At 49.6% G+C, this 22286-nt stretch overlaps 1 protein-coding gene and 1 long non-coding RNA gene across 3 annotated transcripts in view; both read right to left on the reverse strand.

Moving 5' to 3' along the window:
- The window catches only part of GLIS1 (GLIS family zinc finger 1), a 223809-nt gene that overhangs the window by 174824 nt on the left and 26699 nt on the right, over positions 1-22286 (reverse strand). The window lies entirely within an intron of this gene.
- On the reverse strand, positions 9315-20848 carry LOC140630323 (uncharacterized). The gene is made up of 3 exons (XR_012028095.1): positions 16803-20848; positions 16386-16429; positions 9315-9432 (listed from the first exon to the last, which is right to left on the reverse strand). It is a non-coding gene; the product is annotated as an uncharacterized lncRNA (long non-coding RNA).

Genomic DNA, 22286 nt, shown 5'->3' on the forward strand with positions numbered 1-22286 from the left:
GAGGCCCGCCCGACGCCAGGGATCAATGAGAGAATAGAACACAGTCATCGTAATTTTAGAAATGATAACCCCACTTTTGATTTTAATAGTACACTTTGTGAAAACTGAAATATTTCCTCTCAGGTTATTCGAGTTGTTTCCATAGACACCATCTCCATGGGACGGGGGAGACTGAGACCAGCCCAAAGTCACTGATTGCTCACAATCAATGCATTCCACAGACATCAGAAAGACAGAGAGAAAAGGAGGGGGTGGAGCACAGAGGGCCATAGCCACTCAGAGGGAAGGCAGTCTCATGGAAGGCTTCAAGGAGGTGACACCTGAGCCAAACTGGGCAAAGCAGTCAGGCTCCAGGCCCCCTCAGCACTGTGGCAGAGAAGGGGTGATCTCCGAGGCCCTCTGCAGGTCCGTGCTGCGGGGTGCCGCTGGGACAACTCCAGTGCTCTCACACGGGACACGGCAGGGTCTCTCTCCTCCCAGCACCAAGCAAAGTGACTTCAGCCTGAACCGACCAGCCAAGCTCCCAGATGGAGGAAGGAGCCTTTAACACAGTAAGCGCTTCTCAGTCCCAATTTCTCCATCTTCAAACAAGTTTGAGACTGTGGAGCAGCTTATGTTGCACAGCGCCATTAAGCACCCAAAGCTGTCCCTTGTCCCTTTGTCGCCCAGAGAGGTGGGCAAGGCAGGAACCATTAACCCCTTTTCTCAGCTAAGAGAACGAGAGTCAGAACGTGGCCCATTTGAATTGGGCCTCAGAAGGCAAAGCTGGGAGGAAAGAGCATTTAGGCAGAGAGACTGGCAGCGGCAGGACACACACTGGCCACAGAGCGTGGACTGTCCGAGGCTATGGCCAGAGTGGGAATCAAAGCCAGGTGCCACTATGGCCTCTGCGTGGATTTAAACATTTAATCCTGGAGGTACATGCAGTTATTTCCCTCTTTCTACAGATGAGACATAGGAAACAAAGATTAAGTACCTTTGCCAAGGCTGCCCGGCCAGCAGGTGAAGCAGCAGGGATGACGCACGCTCAGGCTCCAGGGCTGTGTTCTTTCCAAATCACCAGACACCGCTGCCTCTCAGAAAGGAAGGGAGCATGTGACAGCACCCTATTCAGAGCCTGACCCTTAATCCATATTTGATGAGCAAACAAGTGGATGAATGAATGGAGAGCCTCGGCATCTCTCCCCACCTGTAATACTAGCTCTCTAACCTGCCGTCCTCACCTGGGACCACTGACCCCACAGCAGAGCACATGAGCCCCTGCCCAGGCTCGGGGACCCAGCCAGTTGCCAACCAGAACATCTGGGAGGATTTTAAGGAACCCAGAGTGAGGCCCTCAGGGCAGCGACTTCAGCCCTAGCTCTATGGGCAAGGACACCATGCTCTCACCATCCACACCATCGTCAGGTGTGCTCCAGTCTCCTCTGTCTCCCTAGCCGTGCAGCCCTGCTTCTGACCCCTCTATCTGATCCCTTGGACAACTCCCTCTCCAGTCCTCATCCAGCTCGCAGATCCCCACACACCTTCAATTTTGCCATCTCTCGCAACCAGCTTCTAACCAAAGCCTTCCAAAAATTCACTCCCACTCCCCTAGGTTAGGTCCACCCCTCCCTCAGCCCCTGTACTGGGAGTCTCTCCTGCCTAGGCCCAGCCCTTATCACCACTTCCTGCCTGTCATACTATCCCCTCAATACACCCATGGCGGGAATTGGAGGCAGTCCTAAATCAGTACCTCTCAGAACCTGCTACTTTGCCTTTAAGTCTGTTTAAAATGCAGATTTCTTGGTCCACCCATGAGGTATAAACCCCGGAAGACCTCTGGGCTCAGGGTCAGGGTCCCATATGTACACACATTCAGAGGAGCTGAGTGCCTTACTCACCCACACCCCCCATCTCCCTGAACTTCCCTCCTTCTCCAATCGCCCCCACCCTCTTCTCCCCTCCAACTATTCCACTGGCCACTCCCTACAGCCACTCAGCCAGCATCGAATCATACACTGGCTGAGCTCCGGATCTACTAAGAAAGGGTCCTTCATCTCTCGACAGCTTACCTTATCAAACGTCCAGTTTTTCTAAGTGGCCTCTGTATCCCTCTTTTTTTTTTGTATCCCTTTCATAGTCAATCTCAACCTCCCTCCCCTGCCCACCCCAATCCAGTCACACCCACCAGCATTACCAGTTCCACAGCAAACCAGACTCACCCGATGTCTGCAGCCCTGAAGGCACAATGACCATTCATATCACGATTACTCTCAAGTCCCACATTTCTTTCCACACTCAGCCTGACTTGGGGACACTGTCTGGCACCCCTAGGCGTGGTCTGCAGCCCACTCTGCACCTCCTCCTATCTTGGTTAAGTCTCTTACCCCTCCTGCAGCTGCCTTATTACTTTCTTAACACAGCCTTTCTTTTCCTTCTCATCCAACCTCTCTTTTCTCCCCCAACTAAAGAGGATTTGAGGAGTTATTTTTAAAAATATCATAGAGACACCTGGGTGGCTCAGTGGTTGAGCATCTGCCTTCAGCTCAGGTCGTCAGGATCCTGGGGTCCTGGGATCAAGTCCTACATCAGGCTGCCCACAGGGAGCCGGCTTCTCCCCCTGCCTGTATCTCTGCATCTCTCATGAATAAATAAAATATTTTAAAAATAAATAAATAATATCACAAAACAAGAAATCCTCTTTTTGAACTAACCAAACCTCACAAGGAGGCTTCAACCCATTGCCAGATTAGTCATCTCAGAGCCGAGCTCTATGCCATACCCTTGCTCAAGAACCCTCCATGGCTCCCCATTGCCCAAAGAATAAAGACACTCATTACAACCAGAAAATACCAAGACGTGTCCAATGGTACTTGGGATGTATGTGGAAAGAATGATGTAATAATGTGAAGAATATAACAATAACAAAACATCTAACAATTATTGAGTGCTCCTCGAACCCACCTTCTGCCTGCCTGCACTCTGGCTGAAGGTGCTCAGTCTTTGCAGGGTTGTCCCATTTGTCAGCCTGGCCCTTGCGTGGCTCCAAGTGGCCTAGTCTCCCAAGGAGGCAGCTCCACAGCAGGCTCTCTCCTCCGTATCTATCTCCCTTCTGGGAAAACACAAGTGTGTCTGGTGGTTTACAGTGTGCATATAGCTTCAACCCAAGAAGCTAAGCAGGGTAGCATACATCGCTGTTTCAGAGAAGGAAGTAACCGTGGTAACAGTATGTTTCAGAGGCTGTTTAATCATATGATCCACTGGCAGCCCCCACTGAGAATGCAGTTATCCCCCTTTCACAGGGGCAGAGTTGAGGCACAGAGAAGGTAAGTAGCTGACATGGCCTGAGTCAACTCAGCAGCATCACTGACCAGACAGAACTTGAACCCAGGTCTTCCTGGGAGCCATCAGTCCCTGGAAGCCACCACCACAGCCAGCTTAACCCCAAAAGGCCAGAGCAGGCTAATCCATGTCCCTGCTGCTACTGACCATCCCAAACTGTCAGGACACTCAGACATGTGGGGTAGGCACCTGGCCAACCACGTAGGATGGTTTCCAGCAGCCCCCAGCGCCAGAGGGCAGAACCACCAAGTCTGGTCCTGGCGTGTCCATCCGGCCCCCTCCAGCAACCCTGCCAACCCTGTCTAGGTCTCCAAGCACCCCAGCCAGAGCCGCCCCCAACCCAGCCTCTCACCCCCACCCACTGAAGCAAATTTCCATTCTCTCAGCAGCATGAGTTCAGTGGGGAGGAAGGCAATCTGATTACAAGAGGCTCAGGCCTCCAGGTTGCCATGGGTGTGGGCATCACAAGCAAGGCACCCTCTAGGGCATGGCGGGGCAGGGGGAGCCAGTGTGAACTCCAGAGCCTCAGTCTCCTCACCTTAATGCCATGACTATGTGGAACTCTGACAGCCGGGAGGTCAACGGGACTATGGACGTGAACGTGTTTTGGAACGTGGACGACAGGGGACTTTCTCATTACTAATCAAATTGGACAAGGTTTCCCTTGCCTGATGGGGAACCCTGGGGACAGAGAATAAACACCATCCTGGACTTCAAGGTCTACTGCCTGATGGGGGAGCCAGAGAGTGAACAGGCGACCACCACACAGGTGGTCAGTGCTGTGGGGAGGGATATTCAGGGGGCTGCAGGGGCCTGAGGAGGGGCTCCAGCCCAACCTGGGGGTCAGGGCAGGCCTCTTAAGGTAGTCCTGAAAGGAGTCTTAAGAGACCAGCAGGGAGCAGCCAGGCATGCTGGGCCCATGCATGAGTGGCTCAGCTGTTTAGCGCCACCTTCAGCCCAGGGCGTGATCCTGGAGTCCCAGGATAAAGTCCCACTTCGGGCTCCCTGCATGGAGCCTGCTTCTCCCTCTGCCTGTGTCTCTGCCTCTCTCTCTCTCTACATGTCTCTCATGAATAAATAAATAAAATATTAAAAAAATAATAAAAATAAAAGACCAGCAGGAATCAGCCAAATGTGGAAGGAGGTGAGGGCAGTCTAGGCAGAGACAAATGTGGGGGAAAGCATAGAGACAGAGGTAGTGTGTGCTTCAGGGTCAGTGTAGCTGCATGCCTGTGGAGAGAGGGGCAACCAGGACGGACAACACGGCACATGGTAGGTGTGCAGGACATGGCCATGCTCTTCCCATCCCTCACCCACCGGGACCTAGGTCCAAGCTCAGAACTCCATACTCCCTTTCTACAAGCTAGCTGACCCTGGTCTGCATGGACTCTTCCTGTCTTCCTTCTGGATGCACCAGGACCCAGTGTTCCAGGGGAGCTCTACCAACCTGATATTCTGGACCAGTCCATTAAGATCAAGCCACAGAGAGACAGAAGGGGAAGAAGCGCCATGCAGGAAGAAAGCCCAGGCTGGAGAGACACTGTGAGGAGCCCTGTTCTGCCTCTTAACAACTGCGTGACTTTGGGCAAGTCACTCTGGGGCTCGATCCTGGACTTGCAGTAAACAGAGTTATTGTCCACAAGGGTAGAGAGGGCTTTCACCATCGTTGTGCACACATACACACACACACACACGATTCAGTGTTCAACAGTGGAAGCTAAACTTTATTAAAATGAATTGAAGCTGTCTTGAAAAATCCTAGGCCATAGGGCCACTCAACAAGCAGGAAATGTGCAGGCATCAGCTCTGATGCAGGGGGCAGCCCAAGTCACTGGACGGGAGGGGGCCGTCTGAAAACACTGACAGTTCACTGCCTCCCCCAGAGAGACACGAGGGACCAGGGCCAGGTTCCAAGGCAGGGCACATGGTTCCCAGTGAGTTGGGGAAGCTAAGTCAGCGACAATGGGACAATCCATAGTCAGCCTACACTTGGTTTGCCAGGGCAGGCAGGGTCCAGGAAAGCCCCCTGCTCTGCTGTGCTCTATCAGGCCTTGGCGGGATCCCCAGCTAGGAGACCTTTCACCTGTAAAAGGGAGTGATAAGCCTCCAAGTCCATCAAGAAGATGTGTGCAAAGCACGCACGGCAGGTGAAGAGTTAAGGAACAAAGGGAGGAAGTCCAGATCAAAAAAGAGATACTTACTGCAGGGCTGGATTAGTAGAGACCTTCCAACCAGGAGAAGGTGTGTGCCCCGAAGTTGGGGGGTGGCACACATGTGTAACAGGGAATGAAGGCAGTCCTCCCCGCAGGCAAGCCCATTCTTCCTGGCCTCTCAGCACTACCCCCGGCACATGCATCAGAAGCCTCCCAGGCAGGGTGAGGTCCCACGCTGGCCGCTCCACACCCTCGCTGTGCACTAGTCTGTCTTCATCCACCCTGCTGGGAGCTCTCTGACAGCCCAGGCCTGTCTGAGGCATGGCTCTCTCAGGTGCCGACACACAGCCAGCACGAAGCTGACCACACCTCGGAGGAGTCATCGGTCTGAGTGGGGGCCTCTCCCTCCACCTGGTACATCAGGGCTGAGGTAGGGCTGACCCTCTGGGTGGGACTATGTAGGCCAGAACTTGGGAGTCGGCAGCTAGAACAAAGAAAGGGCAACGGCCTGGAAAGGTGGTCTGTGCTAGGACCCATTAACTGGCATTTATCAAGCACCTACTAAATACCAGGGTGTTCCGTTTACATAGTCTCACTTAGCCCTGGCAACTGCCCCTCTATAGAAACCCCACCTACGGAACCAGAACAATACAGCCAAGTTCACGCATCTTAGGAGAGATTCAGGCCTGACCCAGGCACTGGCCAGGAACCTTTCCTCGGCCCTTCTTGGCCTCTGTCCCCAGTGCCAGCAGACAGGACAGGGACTGGATCTGCCATCAGAATGCTGCTCTCCAAGTATAGAGATGCCAGAAATCCAAGAATCCCAGGCTGCTCAGACCCCAGCAGTAACCCCCTGCTTTATAAGATGGGACCATTCTGAGTGTTTTCCTTCCCTCGGGGCGCTGGAGAGCTCCAAGTGGCTAATGCTATGCTCGGCAGAGGGTTGAGTTTAATAAAACTAGAAGCAGCTAATGGCTAACAATAAAAAATAATATTTTTCCTTCAAGCAATTAAATTGTAATATAGAGCTCACTAATTCCTTCCTGTTCTTTCCCATGGGATCGCAGATCAAGCACCAGGAGAAATAATTTATGTGTTGCTATTCCCTACTTGAAACCCAAGTTTTCAAGAATCTATGGGAGAAAAAAATGCCTCCTTCATTAAGGCAGAAACTTCTGAGGATTTTTATGTTGGTGTCATAACAGGTCACACCTTTCTGCCAACACAGGATCCACTACCCATCCCCATCTTAAAGGCCGACCGATTCACTTCTTGCCCTTTCTCCAAAGAACCGTACTATGTAAAAAAACGTAAGGGAACCAGAGCACAGCTCAGTGCTCTCCAAGGCTCCCTGTGTCTACAGGGAAACAAAATTCCCCTCTCCCTCTGCACCCTGCCTCACTTAGCCTGGCACACGAGACCCTCCAAGCTCATAGGTTTCTCTCTGTTCCTGCCACAGACCCTCTGCTGCAGCCAAGCAGAGCTCCTGGCCGCTCCTCACATATGCTCTGCCCGTGCAGATGGCATCGCCTGGCATGCCCTTCCCACCAATGCTCCATGCCTGGCCTGACGGCCCCGCTGGAACAGGCCATCTGCTGTGGAGCTCTCAGGGTACTCTTTGCCTTGTGAAGAGCTTCCCCCTTTGACCTTGGGTGACAGCTTCATGGGAGGGCCCCTTCGACCAGGAACAGAATGCCTCTGACATGGTATCACCACACATCTCTGTACGTGCTATGCCTGTATGTCCTGTGCCTAACACGTGCCCGGGGTTTTACAGCAGATGCCTCCAGACTCGCTGGGTGAACCAATGAATGACCTTAGTAACTACTGAGCCTCCTTCCCTCAAGACTAGGGAGGGCAGCTGGGAGGAGGCAGGACACTAACCAGGTAGCGGGTAGACAGTCAACGGCCTATGACCCCAAGAAGGATATAACGACTGGCTCTCCGAGGAAGGTGAGTGGAAAGACAAGATCCAAAATCCTTCTGCTGCTCCCTGACTATCTTGGCAGGGTTCAAACTTCCTTAACTTATGAGCCGGTCGCCAGCCTCATCACCTGGTTCTCCACTTGCACCTCCTAATCACCTTGCACATGCTATTGCCCCCCCCACCCCCCCACCAAGGAAGCCCCTGTCATCCTTCAAAACAAAATCCCCTGGCACCTCCCTGTTTCCTGTGTCCTGGGTGGGGTGGGGGTGGGGCTGTCTGTTCCAGCTGGGAGTACTCCTGGGAGGCCAGGCTCGAGAAGGCTTCCTCTCTCAGCATGGACAGCCTGGCCCCACAGAGGGCTCGGTGAGTGCCAGTGGAGCCCAACTAAATTGGAACTCAGGAGAAGGAGAGAGAGCTGTCAGAAGGACCTACCCATCCTCAGGCCTCTCGCACAGCCCAGCTCATGTTTATTTAGCATTAATTCTGTGCCAGACACTGTTCTAAATGCTTTTTGTACATATCGCCTGGCTTTATCCTAACAACCTATGGGGTAGGTGCTACTATTATTATTTCACAGACAAGAGAATAAAGGCACCGAGAGGTTAAGAATCTTGCTGAGGTCACGGAGCTCACCAGAGGCCAACCTGGGCACAGAGCCCGTGGTTGTAAGCACTACAGCCAATGCCTCTCTGAAACACAAGGATCCATGGGGTGGGGCCAGCCCACTTATTCCAGCAACCTTACCCCTTACGTTTGAAAACCTTCCTGTCTGTTTTCTGACGTCTGCCCTCCTCTGCCCCAGAGAGGCCTTCTGTGTGCCCAGGACTCCCCACCCCACCCACCCCATCAGCCCAGACCAGACAGCAAACAAACAGGACCTCCATTAAAGAATCAACCAGAAAATCCCATAAACGCTCCTGGGAACACACCCCTCCCGTCACTCCTGTTCGGGATGTCTGAGCTGGGAGACAACTCAGCCCCACAGCTTTGAAGACAAATGCAACCAGCAATGGCCCCTTGGGACACGCTCCAGAGGGTGACGCAGAAGGAGCTCCAGACAGCGCTTTTCCCCTCGAAGACTTCCGAGTCCCTGATGTCACAGAGCAGGAATAGGAGCCAACTCGGCTCGTGCTTCTAGGTCTACTCCTCTCCCTAAAGGCAGCTTTGGCCACAGCCTACAAGCTTTCTCTGTAACCCAAGGTCCTCCCTCACTTAGGTTCTGATGATGCTGAGTGGCAAGGTCATTGGCTACCTGTGGGCTGTCCCCTCACTGCATCTTGGGCAGGCACAGCCACCTCTGGACACTGGCCCCCCTTCCCTCCACCAGGCTCCCTGTTCAGTGATGACATACCTGTGAGTGCAAAGCACCCACCTGGGGCCGAGCCCAGGGACCTCTATTCGGTGCTGCCACCTGGGTACAGGTGAGCAGATGCAGCTACAAAACGGTCCCTTCCTCAGAGGAGCCTGTGGAGAGCGTCGCAGCCAGAATCACCCTTCAGACCTGCTGCCGTGACAGCACTGTTCACTTTCCTCCCACACTGCCCTGCCAGGCTTTCCCACTGTCTCTACTCCATAAACACCAAGCCCCTTCCACAGGCATGCCATTTCACAGTTTACAAGCCCCTCGACCTAGATTATCTGATCTGAGCCTTGCCACAGCCTGGCGTGGGCAGCATCTTGACCTCATTCTACGGAGGAGGAAACGGCTCGGAGAAGCAAGTGACTCGCCCAGGGTCCCACAGCTACGAAAGACCATCACAGTCATTAAATGGAGCCGCCTATTAAAAACAGCAGGTGTGCTGACTACATGCCAAACGCTGTGCTCCGCATTTTATATCCATCATTCTTGTTAATGGCTTGTCTCAGTTTGCCCAGGCTGCCGTAACAAAACACCACAGGCTGGCTGACTTCAACAACACACATTTATTTCTCACAGTTCTGGAGGCTGGAAGTCCAAGATCAGGCTGACACATGGTTGATTTCACAAGCACTCTCTTCCTGGCTTGTAGATGGCCACCTTCTTGATGTGTCCTCACATGGTAGAGAAAGAAAAAAGAGAGAGCTCTCTAGTGTCTCTTCATATAAGGCATTAATCCCATCATAAGGACCCCTCTAAACCTAATTTAGAGGAGGCCCCATCTCCAAATACTATCACACTAGGGGACAGGTTTTCACCATATGAACTGGGAGGTGGTGGGGGAGGGACACACCATACAGTCCATAGCAGGCCTACCAAAACCTGTATCTATTAAAGAGGACACTGACGCACAGAGAGGTTGAGTGATCTACAAAAGGTCACTCAGCCAGAAGAAAGAGCTGGGATTCCAATCTAGGCCTCCCTAATCCATAGAAGGGACTCAGGTGTGTTGCCTCTACCTGGTGATAGTAGAGCCCAGCTACCTGGTCGGCCAGGGCCTCGGCCTCACCACTGTCCTACACGACCCCAAACATCCTGGAATACTTACAGTGCATAAAATACGTGGCCTGGTGGAACTAATGAATAATGGAGTACTCCGATGATCCTGCTCTCAATACCCATCCTGGGCCTGCCCTGAATTCCCCTCCCAATGGTCCTACACCACGTTTTCTAGTAAGGAAACAGAGATCCAGACGAAAGAGCAAGAACGCAAGGTTCAGTGGCTCCAAAGCTCTGTGTTTCTTCCCATGATATCATCTATGAAATGTTTACTTCTTGGCCACAGACAGCCTGCCGAACAGAATGGGATGGAGAAGCACATGAGCCCAGATTTGGTCGCACTAGGTATTCCTGCCGGGAGCACAGAGTGAAATGCATGTCCCCAGGGGAAGTGTTTTTCTTATTTTTCTTAAATCGAGTCTCATATACCATAAGACTTGCCCATTTTAAGTGTTATTTAATGGATTTTAGTATATTCCCAGAGTTGGACACCCAACACCAAAACCTAATTTTCCAGACACTTTCATCAGCCTCAAAGCAAGCTGCGTAACCTGTTAGCAGTCACTCTCTGTTTCCCCTGCTGTCTCCCCAGCCCCTGGCAACCACTAATCCACTTTCTATCTCAGTACATTTGCTACTCTGGGCATTTCGTATAAACAGAATCGTATAATATGTGGCCTTTCATGTCTGTCTTTCATTTAGTGCAATAGTTCTCTAGGCTCACAGGTCGTAATATCTTTTGATAGCTCAACCCTTTTTATGGCTGAATAATACTCCACTGCATGGATAAATCACATTTTGTTTTGCCATTCATCAGCTGATGGACATCTGGCTTGATAGATTTGGGGGATGACAACTAACAGTGCTATTAACATTTGTGCACAAGTTTTGTATAGATGTAGGTTTTCCATTCTCTTAGGTATATACCTAGGAGTGAAACTGCCAGGTCATGTGGTCACTCTATGTTTAACCTTCTGAGAAACTGACAGACTGTTTTCTATAGCAATGGCACCATTTCTTGTTCCCACCAACATTGTAGGATGGGGGGGGTCCACTCTTTCCACATCCTCGCCAACACTTGTTACTATCTGTCTTGTTGATTAGAGCCATCCTGGTGGGTGTGCCATGGCATCTCACTGTGGTTTGGGCAGCGCTTTAAATTCTTGACTCAAAATAAATAAATAAATAAACAAACAAACAAACAAACAAACAAACTCTTGACTCATGGACAGTCATCTTCTCCCTTAAAGAAATCTGGGATTCAAAGTCTCCCAGACTATGCTCCACCTCATCTCCCTCCTGTCCCATACGCTCTTCTCCCACCCAAAGGAAACCTTAGAGTGCTCATGATGTATCCTAACCCCTATTATCATCTCCACTTTACAGAGGCAGAAACAGAGGCATAAAAAGAGATTGCCTAAGCTTCTAAGTGTGGAAGAGTGATTCAAATCTAAGAGCCTGGCTCTTAACCACCACAATCTTCTGCTTCTTAAGTTAAAAAAGACAATGCTGGGAACACACTTTGCTTGAAAACTAAAGGACCGTACTGCCATCAGCCATTACTATCAGAAAGCTCAGCCTCCTCCACAGGGGCATCCCAGTGCCCAGCAAATAGCAGGCATTTAATAAATGTTTACAGAAGGCAGCAGACAGCCTTCATGTTATTTCTCCCTCCCTGCATTTGCTCACACAGGTGACTTCTACTCTCAACCCTTTCCTACTCTCACTCACTGAGTGGACTCTTCTGTCCACTACAGGGTCAAGATGGGAGCAGGGGAATAAAAACGAGCACAAAAGAGCAATTAGGAAAACAACCCCACTTATAATTGCATAGAAAAGAATAAAATACCCAGGAATAAATGTAACCAAGGAGGTAAAAGATCTGTCCTCTGAAAACTAGAAGACACTGATGAAAGAAATTGAAGATAACCCAAATAAATGGAAAGCTACTCCATGCTCACAGATTAGAAGACTTAATATTTTTAAATATCCATGCCACCCAAGGCAACCTATAGATTCAATGCAATCCTCATCAAAACACCAATGGCATTTTTCACAGAAGTAGAACAAATCATCCTAAGATTTATATGGAACCACAAGACCCTGAGGAGCCAAAACAGTCTTGAGAAAGAACAAAGCGAGAGGCATCACAATTCCAGATTTCAAGATATACTACAGAGCTATAGTAATCAAAGCAGTACGGTACTAGGCACATAGACCAATGGAACAGAATACAGAGAACAGAAATAAACTCACACTTATATAGTCAATTAATCTTTGACAAAGGAAGCAAGAGTCTGCAATGTGAAAAAAGATGGTCTCTTCAATAAATGATGCTGAAGGGACGTCTGGGTAGCTCAGTGAGTTAAGCATCCAACTCTTGATTTTGGCTCAAGTTATGATCTCAGAGTTGTGAGATCAAGCCCCAGGTGAAGCCCTATGCTGGGCATGGAATCTGCTTAAAATTCTCTCTCTCCCTCTCCCCACACGTGCACTCTTTTCTTTTCTTTTCTTTTCTTTTTTTTTTTTTTTGAGAGTGAGAAAAAGAAAAAAAGTGGTGTGGGAAAACTGGACAGCTACACACAAAAGAATGAAACTGGGCCATTTTCTTACACCATACACAAAAACCAACTCAAAAGGGATTAAAGACTTGGGCCTCTGGGTGGCTCAGTCAGTAAGCATCTGCCTTTGGCTCAGGACATGATCTCAGGGTGCTGGGATCCAACCCCATGTCGGGCTCCCTGCTCAGTAGGGAGTATGCTTCTCTCTCTCCTCCCCAGCTCATGCTCTCTTTCAATAAATAAACAAAATATTTTTAAAAATTGATTAAAGAGGGGCAGCCCAGGGGGCTCAGCTGGTTAGCGCCACCTACAGCCAGGATGTGATCCTGGAGACTCGGGATCAAGTCCCACACTGGGCTCCTGGAGTGGAGCCTGTTTCTCCCTCTGCCTGTGTCTCTGCCTCTCTCTCTCTCTCTCGGTCTCTCATGAATAAATAAATAAAATCTTAAAACATATATTAAAAAATGGATTAAAGACCTAAATGTGAGACCTGAAACCATAAAACTCTGAAAACAGAACACAGGCAGTAATCTCTTGTACATCAGCCTTAGCAATTTTTTTCTGGATTGGTCTCCTCAGGCAAGGGAAACAAACACAAAAATAAACTATTGGAACTACACCAAAATAAAAAGCTTTTGCACAGTGAAGGAAACCATCAACAAGACAAAAAGTCAACCTATGGGATGAGAGAAGATAGTTGCAAATGACATATATGACAAAGGGTTAACATCCAAAATATATAAAGAATTCTTACAACTCAACACCAAAAAAATCCCACCAAATAATTGGATTAAAAATGGGCAAAGGACCCGAAAAGACATTTTTCCAAAGAAAACATACAGATGGCTCCAAGACACATGAAAAGATGTTCAACATGACTAATCAGGGAAACAGATGAAAACCACACTGAGATATCACCTTATACCCATCAGAATGGCTGGTATCGAAAAGACAAGAAATAAGTGCAGATGAGGATGTGGAGAAAAGGGAGCCTTCATGCACTGTTGGTGGGAATGTAAATTGTTGCAGTCATTATGGAAAACAGGGTGGAGATTACTCAAAAAGTGAAAAGCAAAAACACCGTATGATCTAGCAATTCCCCTTCTGGGTATTTATATGAAGAAATGAAAACACTACTTCGAGTACACAGGTCTATGTTTAATGCAACATGACTAATCAGCCAAACTATGGAAGCAACTCAAGTGTCTCCTGACAGACGAGTAGACAAAGAAAATATGGTATATACGTACAACAGAATATTACTCGGCCATAAAAAAGAATAAGATCCTGCCATTCCCAACATTATAGATGGACCTACAGGGTATTATGCTAAGTGAGTCAGTCAGACTGAGAAAGACCAACACTGCATGATTTCATTCTCATGTAGAACCTAAACAACAAAACAAAACAAAACAACAGAAACAGACTCATAAATACAGAGAACAAAGTGGTGGTTGCCAGAGGGAAGGAGGTGAGAAGGATGAGTGAAACAGCTGAAGGAGATGAAGAGATACAACTTCCAATTATAAAATAAATAAGCCATAGGGATGAAAAGCACAGCACAGGGGATATAATCAATAAAATCACAGTAACTTTGGTGATGTGACTACAAAAAAAAAAAAAAAAAGCAGAAGAAGGAAGAGGAGGGAGAGAAGGAGAAGAAGAAGGAGATGAGGAGGAGGAGGAAGAGGAGGCTAGGGCTAGAAGTCCTGGCTCCAAGACCAGTGCTCCTCCTCCTCCCCAAGATACCAAGGCTCTTTCCTCACCTGTAAAATGGGGATAATATTAGTATCTACTTCATAGGGTTACGGTGAAGACTGAGTTAATATAAAGAAAGCACTTAGAACAGCACCAGGCACAGGATAAATGTACTATAAATATAAGATCTCACAAGGGAACCTTCCCCTTACATCTGCCCCCTTGCCAAAGTGTGGGGAGCACAGATCTGTAGTCTGCAGGCAGTGGAAGGGGGCAGATGGAAGGCAAGGCCTCCCAACTGAGGTAGGACCAGGGCTAAAAGAGGTGGCCAACCCTGAGCCCTCAACTGCAGGCCAGAGCTTCCTTCTCACCCTCAAGTCATCCTCACTACTCAGGACCAGGGAACCCCTAATGGCACCCCCAGGTAGCAGGGATGCGAGGCTGGGGATGGTCTCCAGAGTGAGGTTATGCCACTGCACAGTCTGCTCTGAAACTTGACCCTGCCCAATTAATGGGGAACAACTCTGTCAGCAAGGGACTGTCTGTCTTGAGACCTCAGTCACAGAAGATTCTGGCCGCAGCCTCTGCATGGTCATTTTAAAACTCTAAGCAAAGACTCAACACTAACCAGTCTGCTAAAATTCTCCCACAGGCCTCGGATTCTGTCCTCAGATGCCTAGCCCGACCACAGGGCTTATGGGGAAAATGGCACTAGAGACCACTACAGCTCATCACCTTGCACGGATGCTCTTGTTGCCTGGAGAGCATCGTGGCATCAAGGCTCTCATCTTCCAGGACCTTCACTGGCTTCAGAGTCAACTGGACTTAAACTGGAACCCCAGCTCTGCCACTCACCAGTGTGGGCAAATGACTTCACTTCTGTAAGCCTCAGCCACAGTCCATGTTAAAAGCAATTCCATCCCTTCCTGGCATGGTCCACATGGAAGCCCCTATTAACCCTGCATTCACCCTGTGCCTGGCAATGTTCTAAGCTCTTTCTATGTATTAATTCATTTTACCTTCCCATCACCCTGGGAAATAGACACTACTGTCACCCATGTTTTACAGAGAAGGAAACAAGACAGATGGACAGGAGACAACATATACAGGGGACGTGGTCCAGGCCCTGGCATCTGGAACTGTTCCCCTGAGTAGGTGGGAGCAGGACTTGGGGTTTCTGAGAGTAATAGGAAAGCCCTTATCCCAGAAAAGTCCATAGAGCAAGCTGGTCCCCATGCAGCCCTCAACACAAACTTCCCGCCCCAAGGCAGGTCAGAGCCAGGAAAGCTTTCCAGCTCCCTGCTGGTAAAATGGGGTCCTGGATGGGTCGATCACTGCCACAGAACCTCTGTGGCCTCATGACTCCATAACCAAGGCCAGGGAGACACAGGGCAGGGCAAAGCACTCCAGATCCCTCCACAACCCAAACCGCACACATTTAAGCCTCTTAGATTTTCCGATTTTAATCAAGCCTAGCCCCAAGCAACATTCTTCAATAAGGGGGGATTTGTTTAGCTTGTTCTGAGAATCAGCGTTACCCACTAAAGAAACAAAACTCTCTCCCTCAGTCCCATTTGTGCATTTAAGACTGTATGTAGCCTTTAAAAATCCTTCTCACTTGGAAGAAACGTTTGCTCACAGCTGAGGCTACAGAGTATGGGGTGTTCTCCCAGGAACCCCCGTGCTCATTTCAGCACCTTGCCTAACAGAAGTTTGAATGGGGTCCCACCTGTTCACTGTCTGCACGTTTACCCCATTGTAACAAATTTGTGGCAGGATCAGTAGACTGATCCTGTCTTATTGATGGAGAAATCAAGGCACAGAGAGGGAATGTAACTTGCCCACAGACACACGAAGTCAGTAGCAGGGTTATTCATTCACAGAGCTTTTAATTCAATGGGCTCCCCATCTTGCATCCCTGAGTCCCATCAACCTTAGTCTGGGTGAACAGATGAACTGACGGTGGAGAAGGAGGGGTAAAGAAAAGAGTGTTCATTTAGGACAGAGGTAGCTAGAGGAGCTGCTCACTTAATGACCCCCATTCTGCCTCCTGGCGGCCAGGGTCGCTCTCTGAGAGTGGGCATCAGTGAGGACAGGGCAGGCCTGACCTGCAGGGGGACTGACCTCAGGTTAGCTCCCGGCTCTGTGGGACCTGCTGGCCCCCAAATCTTGAGCAGGTCCCCTCCCCTCCCAGCACTGCCTCACAGTGAGAGATGACGCCCAGCCCAGAGGAGTGCTGTGAGTTTCCTGGAGGCAAAGGTCTTCATGACCTTCCACGCGAAGCATGAAGCATCATCACTATTACTTACTTGTATGGTCTGCAGTGTTTCAAGTGCTTTCTTGGGATTCCCTCCTATGAGACAGAAAAGGGATGCTGGCCAGGGGAGGGGAAATAAGCAGGGTGAGCTTGCACTCTCACACCTGCTCCTGACACACACATAACAGGATACTAGGCAGCGAGCAGAGGAGGACTTTTGCCTCTTGCGGCCTTTCCTAGGCCCTATGTGCCTCATGGAAGACCTGGCAAATTCTAACTTGGTGCCAGCCCTAGTAAAGAACATTCACGTCTACTATGGCAGTTATTTACCATATGAGGACACTGAGCTCAGAGAGAGAAAGCAACCTGCCCAAGGCACCCAGCTGGCAAGTGGCAAAACCCGAGGGTAAATCCCAGCCAGCCAACTCCAAAGCCAGATTCCCCACAACCCCTCAGATCACTCCCGTACCCTTCAGGTTGGTGGAAATCAGATGTCCTATCTCTCAGGAAATGGCAGGTGATGGTCAATAAAGACTCTTACGTAGAAAGGAAACCCGTGTTTCCAACAGCAAGCTTTTCCATTATGCCAGGTGGAAGGGGGTCGGCATCTTCCCTCCTCTTCTTTGTCAATCCCTATTCCTATAAAGCAGTTGAGCTAATTTAGAGGTCCTAAAAAGAAATGTGAAGCATAAAAAAATCCAATCTGTTCTCATTAGTTCCCAAGTCGCCTGCCACCAGGTGTCCAGATAAGGAAAAAGAAAGTGAGTCTTCAGGCTGTGCTCAGTCCCTGGGTCAGCAGTTTCCCGAAGGCCCCTCCTGAGACAATAGGGGGCAGAAGAAGGGAGGGAGGAGGGAGGGTAAAGGAGGGAGAAGGAAAGAAGGGAGGGGAGAGGTGAGGGAAGCCTTCCCAAGCTGTTTCCACTTTTTGCATTTACCCAAATCCTTTAATTGACCTCCATGGAAAGACTCCCGATTAGGCTAATCCTGCCTACCGAGCTTTCCCATTAATGCTCCGGGGAAGTCTGGGGAAGGGTGAGGGAATACCCATGTCCCCGTGCAGGAGTCGGCAGGCAAGCTGCCCTCCCGGGCCACAGGGTGCCTGACTCGGCTCCACCAGAACCACCTGAGCAGTGGTGGCAAAGGCTCTCGAACCCAAGGCCTGGGTTCCCTACTGGCAGTGACCTGGGCTACTGGTTACTCGGCCTCTCTGTGCCTCCATTTAGTAAGGATAGCGATGTTGGCTGACGTACCATGGAGCACGGATAATAATGGACACTTCCACTGTCTCCCTTTTACAGATGAAGGGACCAAGGTTTAGTGAGATTAAGTAATTTGCCCAGAGTCACAGACACTGGATGGCAGAGCCATCGGGGACCTGCAAGCCATCCTGGGGGCTCAGTCAACATCCTTAACCTGTGCCATTCTGATTCCTCTTCAGTAGGTGATAACCTCAGGGTTGTCGAAAGGCTCAGCTAGCCTCTGCAGGAAAGCACTCACATGACAGAGCCTGGCACACAGCTGACGATCTAAAAAAAAAACTGTTCTCCTTCTCTTTTCCGTGGACTGTTAAGAGAAAGCGGGGCTCTTCGTGTCCATGTTTTCAGACCCCCGTGCAGCCCTGGCTCCCAGCTGGGAAGCATGGACGAAGAGGACCCATCCAAGCAAAGGGACTGCGGCCACCTTCCGCATCTCCTTGCCGCCACAGCTGAGGGGGGAACTCCACTGTCAAGGCTCCACCAGGGACTGCCTCCTTCTCTCTGAACCTGGCCTTTCAAAGGGGCTTTCATTTATCGGGCTTTAATGTCTCACATGATTTAATCGGAAACACGTGCCTTGTAAATATCGTCTGTCATGTTCCATTAGGTTCACAGGGAAAAGTACAAGTCAATAAACAAAGGTTGTAGCATAAATCTACCTTGAACACATAATACCTCAAATAAGAAAATCAAAACATGTGTGGCCTCTGACCTGTGGAGTTTCACGAGAGGGAACTCTGGGTATAGTCAGGAACATTTCTAAATGTTCGTAATTAATAGGGAGGCTGGAGCTAGGCCCGTTTGCATAGTGTGAGTGCACACAGAGCCCTTCAACAAAAGAATCTGCCTCCACAGCACCTGCTAAATCACAAAGCATTCCTAGCTGGACCAAAGCCTTGCTGTTTCCACTGCAAAAAGACTCTGAGAGCCCAAGAAGCTTCTTTAAAAAAAGAGAGAGAGAGAGAGAGAGAGAGCGCACATACCCCAATTTTCTCATATGGGGGATATTGGAAAAGATGGTGCAATAAAAGCCTTCCCCCTTCTCTTCCAATCTCCTTCCTCCCTGGCACTCTCCTAGGCTGTTTAGAGAGCCCTGAAATGGAGACAGGGGAAAGAGGAGGAGGTTTAGGGCATCAAACAGCCCTGGGTTTGAGTCTCAGTTCTGCCATTAAAGACCAAGTGGCTGCTGCCAAGAGTTTGTATGATAGAAAAGCAGTTATTTATAATGCCTTCTGGTCCAGTGTTCCAGCTATTTAAGACATCAAAACCATTCTTTGATTTTTTTTCTTCAAACAGAAATGAAAATAAGCATTTGCCATCTTAGATGAGGCACTACACAAAGAGGGGCTCCGGTACCCCTAATACCTACCCTTTCAGACACACACACATTCAACCATCCCCAGTGAAGCTTTTCCCAAATCTTCAAAAGGAAAGGAAAGACTGAAGGTGGCTTGACAGAGTGGAAAAAACTCAGTGTTCTCATCCGCAAAATGGAGGTAGCACCTCCTCCCTCACAAGAACGTTACAAGGATTATTACTCAAAATGGTGTATTCAAGAATGCCACCATAAAACATAATATAAATATGTCTCCCCTTTTAATTAAAGTTATAGATGTCAGAGTCATGATCCAGAAGACTTTACAGCTTTTTTAGTCAACCCCTTCATTTTGTGGTGCTAGGACAGGGGCTCAGTGTGGGCAAGTGACTGGCTTTACCCAGCAAGTTGGTATGGAGGCCAACACTGGATCCAGGGCATATGGCACTTGGTCTGCATGTTTTAGTAGGTTCCTGGTATTGTGACTTCCTAGGCTGAACTCTGGCCTCCCTTCCTGGGGAAGTCCTCCTTGGCTGCCCCTCTGGGCACCTGTGGCCCTTCCTATTTAAGTGCATTCCGGTTTGGAACACATCACACATGCACAGAGCCTGGGAATATTATCTTTTCCCAGACCCGTCTCACTTGCAACCAGACTGGAAACTCCCTGAGGGAGCCTAGCCCCTACTTGGCACACAGAGCACATATAATAATCTTTACCTTTTTGTTTACTCACTTAGTATCTGTTTCCTGTATTAGAATATAAACTCTATGAGGTCAAGGATTGTCTGTCTTGTTCACCACAGGATCCCAAGTGTCTAGAAAATTGTCAGGTACAGTATGCACTCAGCATATGCCGTGCATATGGATCTGTTGAATAAATGAGGGTAGGGTCCCTGTCCTGGATGTCCATGTTTTATGGAATATCAGAGCTAAAAGCATGTTCCAGTAACTCAAATGACACAGGTCATGTATCAGGCTGGTATTCTAGAATCTAATACAGTGCCTCTTACGTGTTGGAATCTTAAAAATCTATTTGCTGACATTGTGAAGGTAAATGAATCGAGAGGTAGATGGGTAGCTGAATAGGTAGTAGGGTAGTTGGGTGGAGTCTGTCAGTTAGATGGTTTTGTGATTGGTTATAAAGATGGGTGGAGAGACAGTTAGATGGATGGACACATGAACGGAAAAATGGGTGAATGGATAAATGGACAAGTAGGCAGAAGAGGAAGGAAAGCTGGGAAGGAAAGACCCTTCAGACTTACTCTGATCTGATTTATCTCTGAAGCAGAGTCGAGAAGTCTACAGCCTTCCCGGATGTCAAAAACAGCCACACCTACCTCCAACGAATGCTCATAAAGAGGCAGTTTTGATTCAGCTGAGGGTAATCTAGTGCAGAGCAAGAGCAGGGGACATGATGGGGTTGGTGAATGTTGGGTGTTCATACAAACAGGCATGAAGATCGCTGTGGGCCTGGATGGGTGAATGCCCTATCGTTTGGGGGCAGGTGCTGAGACACATGGGAATATCCACAGATTTACAGGGGAGTGAAGTATGTGGACAGAAAAGGGAGGTTGGGCAGGCAAAGTGCAAGGTACAAGAGACCTTTACGTACGTCATCATTTTCCATAGGATAGTATGCCGCACACTCCCACATCCGAGCCAAGCAGCAGGGAAACTGACAGTCCGCCGGCTGCATACACCAGCCGGGACTGACTGTTCAGCTAGGAGAGGGGCTCCTTCCTGACGCTCCAAGAGTCCTGGATGCTGCTCGAGGCTCAGCCAGGGCCCCCCAGTGCCATCCCTCTCCATCTCCACAGGGCACTCCAAATCATACCCAGCCTAGGAGTCTCCCCTATAAACTGTCAATGAGGGGATCCCTGGGTGGCTCAGCGGTTTTGCGCCTGCCTTTGGCCCAGGGCGCGATCCTGGAGTCCTGGGATCGAGTCCCACATCGGGTTCCCGGCATGGAGCCTGCTTCTCTCTCTGCCTCTCTCTCTCTCTCTCTCTCTCTCTCTGTCTATCATAAATAAAAATAAATCTTTAAAAAAATTAAAAAGCTGTAAATGATATAAATAGCCCCACCTGTCACTTGTGAGGCTCACAGAAGCTGTGCTCACCACAAGCAGAGCTGTGCTATATGACAGCCCTGGTCACACATTTCAGGTCTTCTCATGTGGCACTTATTTTATCTTCACAACAAGACTGCGAGACAGATGGTCTTAGACAGATGAGAACCGAGGCTCAAAGGGGTGAAGGGACCTGCCCGAGGCCATACAGTAAGAGGACCAGTCTGGCTGACTCTGGATCCAAATCTGTGCTCTGTTGCTACACAGGCCTTCGAGACTCTGCATCATTCCCCGTGGGGACAATGCCACCTACTTCACATGGAGGATGAGAGACCAAACCAGCTCCCCTCTACAAGCAAGTGCCTAAAGGAGTCACTCCTACCTGACTGCCTGCCAGGCCCCTGGGAGGAACCCCCTGAGCTCGTGCTGCGGGAGCCCCGTCCCCGGGTGGCTGCAAAGCTCCAACACGGTGCCTGTCATGCTCGTGCAAATGTGGTGCTCCCCACAGACCCCCAGCACATGTGGGAAGCCAGTGCCAGGCACCCTCCCACGCATGTGAATGTTCCTAAACAGAGTAATTAGAGTGGTGTTTAGGTAACTTTTACACAGGCCGCCTAATCAGAATCACATGTGGGATGGAGTCAGCCATGGTGGCCGAGCTGGAGGGGCCGGTCAGCTCCTCCCCTGACATAGCTGCCACCCATTTGGCCTTCCTGAAGCCTTGTTTCTTTGCCTCCCACCCCAGGACTGGAACTACCCGCACCTGATTACAGGTCAACAGGAAAACGCTCATGGAGACAGGGCCAAGCCACCCCCAACAGCTCTGACATACACATTACAGCATGACATACACAAAGCCAGACTCAGAATGAACTTTCAAGACCCTCTACTAGAACTGCCACCTAAACCTAGCAGGTGAGAAATCAAAAACCAGATGCCTGCTCACCCTAGGCCACCCAAAGAGCTTAGCATTCACCGCCCTAATGCAATCTTCCCCCAAATCAGGGTCCTACCTCCTCAAGAGCCTCCCGTGGCTTCCCACTGCCTCTAAGATAATGTTCCAGTTTCTTGGCCTATGCTTCAGGTGGGCAGGCCACAGTGGGCCCTGGAGTCAGCCAAACATAAATTCAGAGCCCAGTTCTATTCTTAAGCTGGTGACTTTACCTCTTGGAGCCTTAGTTTCCCCATGTGTTAAATGCAGATCACAAAAGGGGAAAGACCTGTTTCATTAGCCCAATGGGAGGCACCCGATACCACACCTGGCCTACAGAGCGACCTTACGAAGCAGCATTCTTTTTCTTCTTTTTTAAGATTTT

Source organism: Canis lupus, chromosome 3, assembly GCF_048164855.1.
Source record: "Canis lupus baileyi chromosome 3, mCanLup2.hap1, whole genome shotgun sequence".
Classification (NCBI taxonomy): domain Eukaryota; kingdom Metazoa; phylum Chordata; class Mammalia; order Carnivora; family Canidae; genus Canis; species Canis lupus.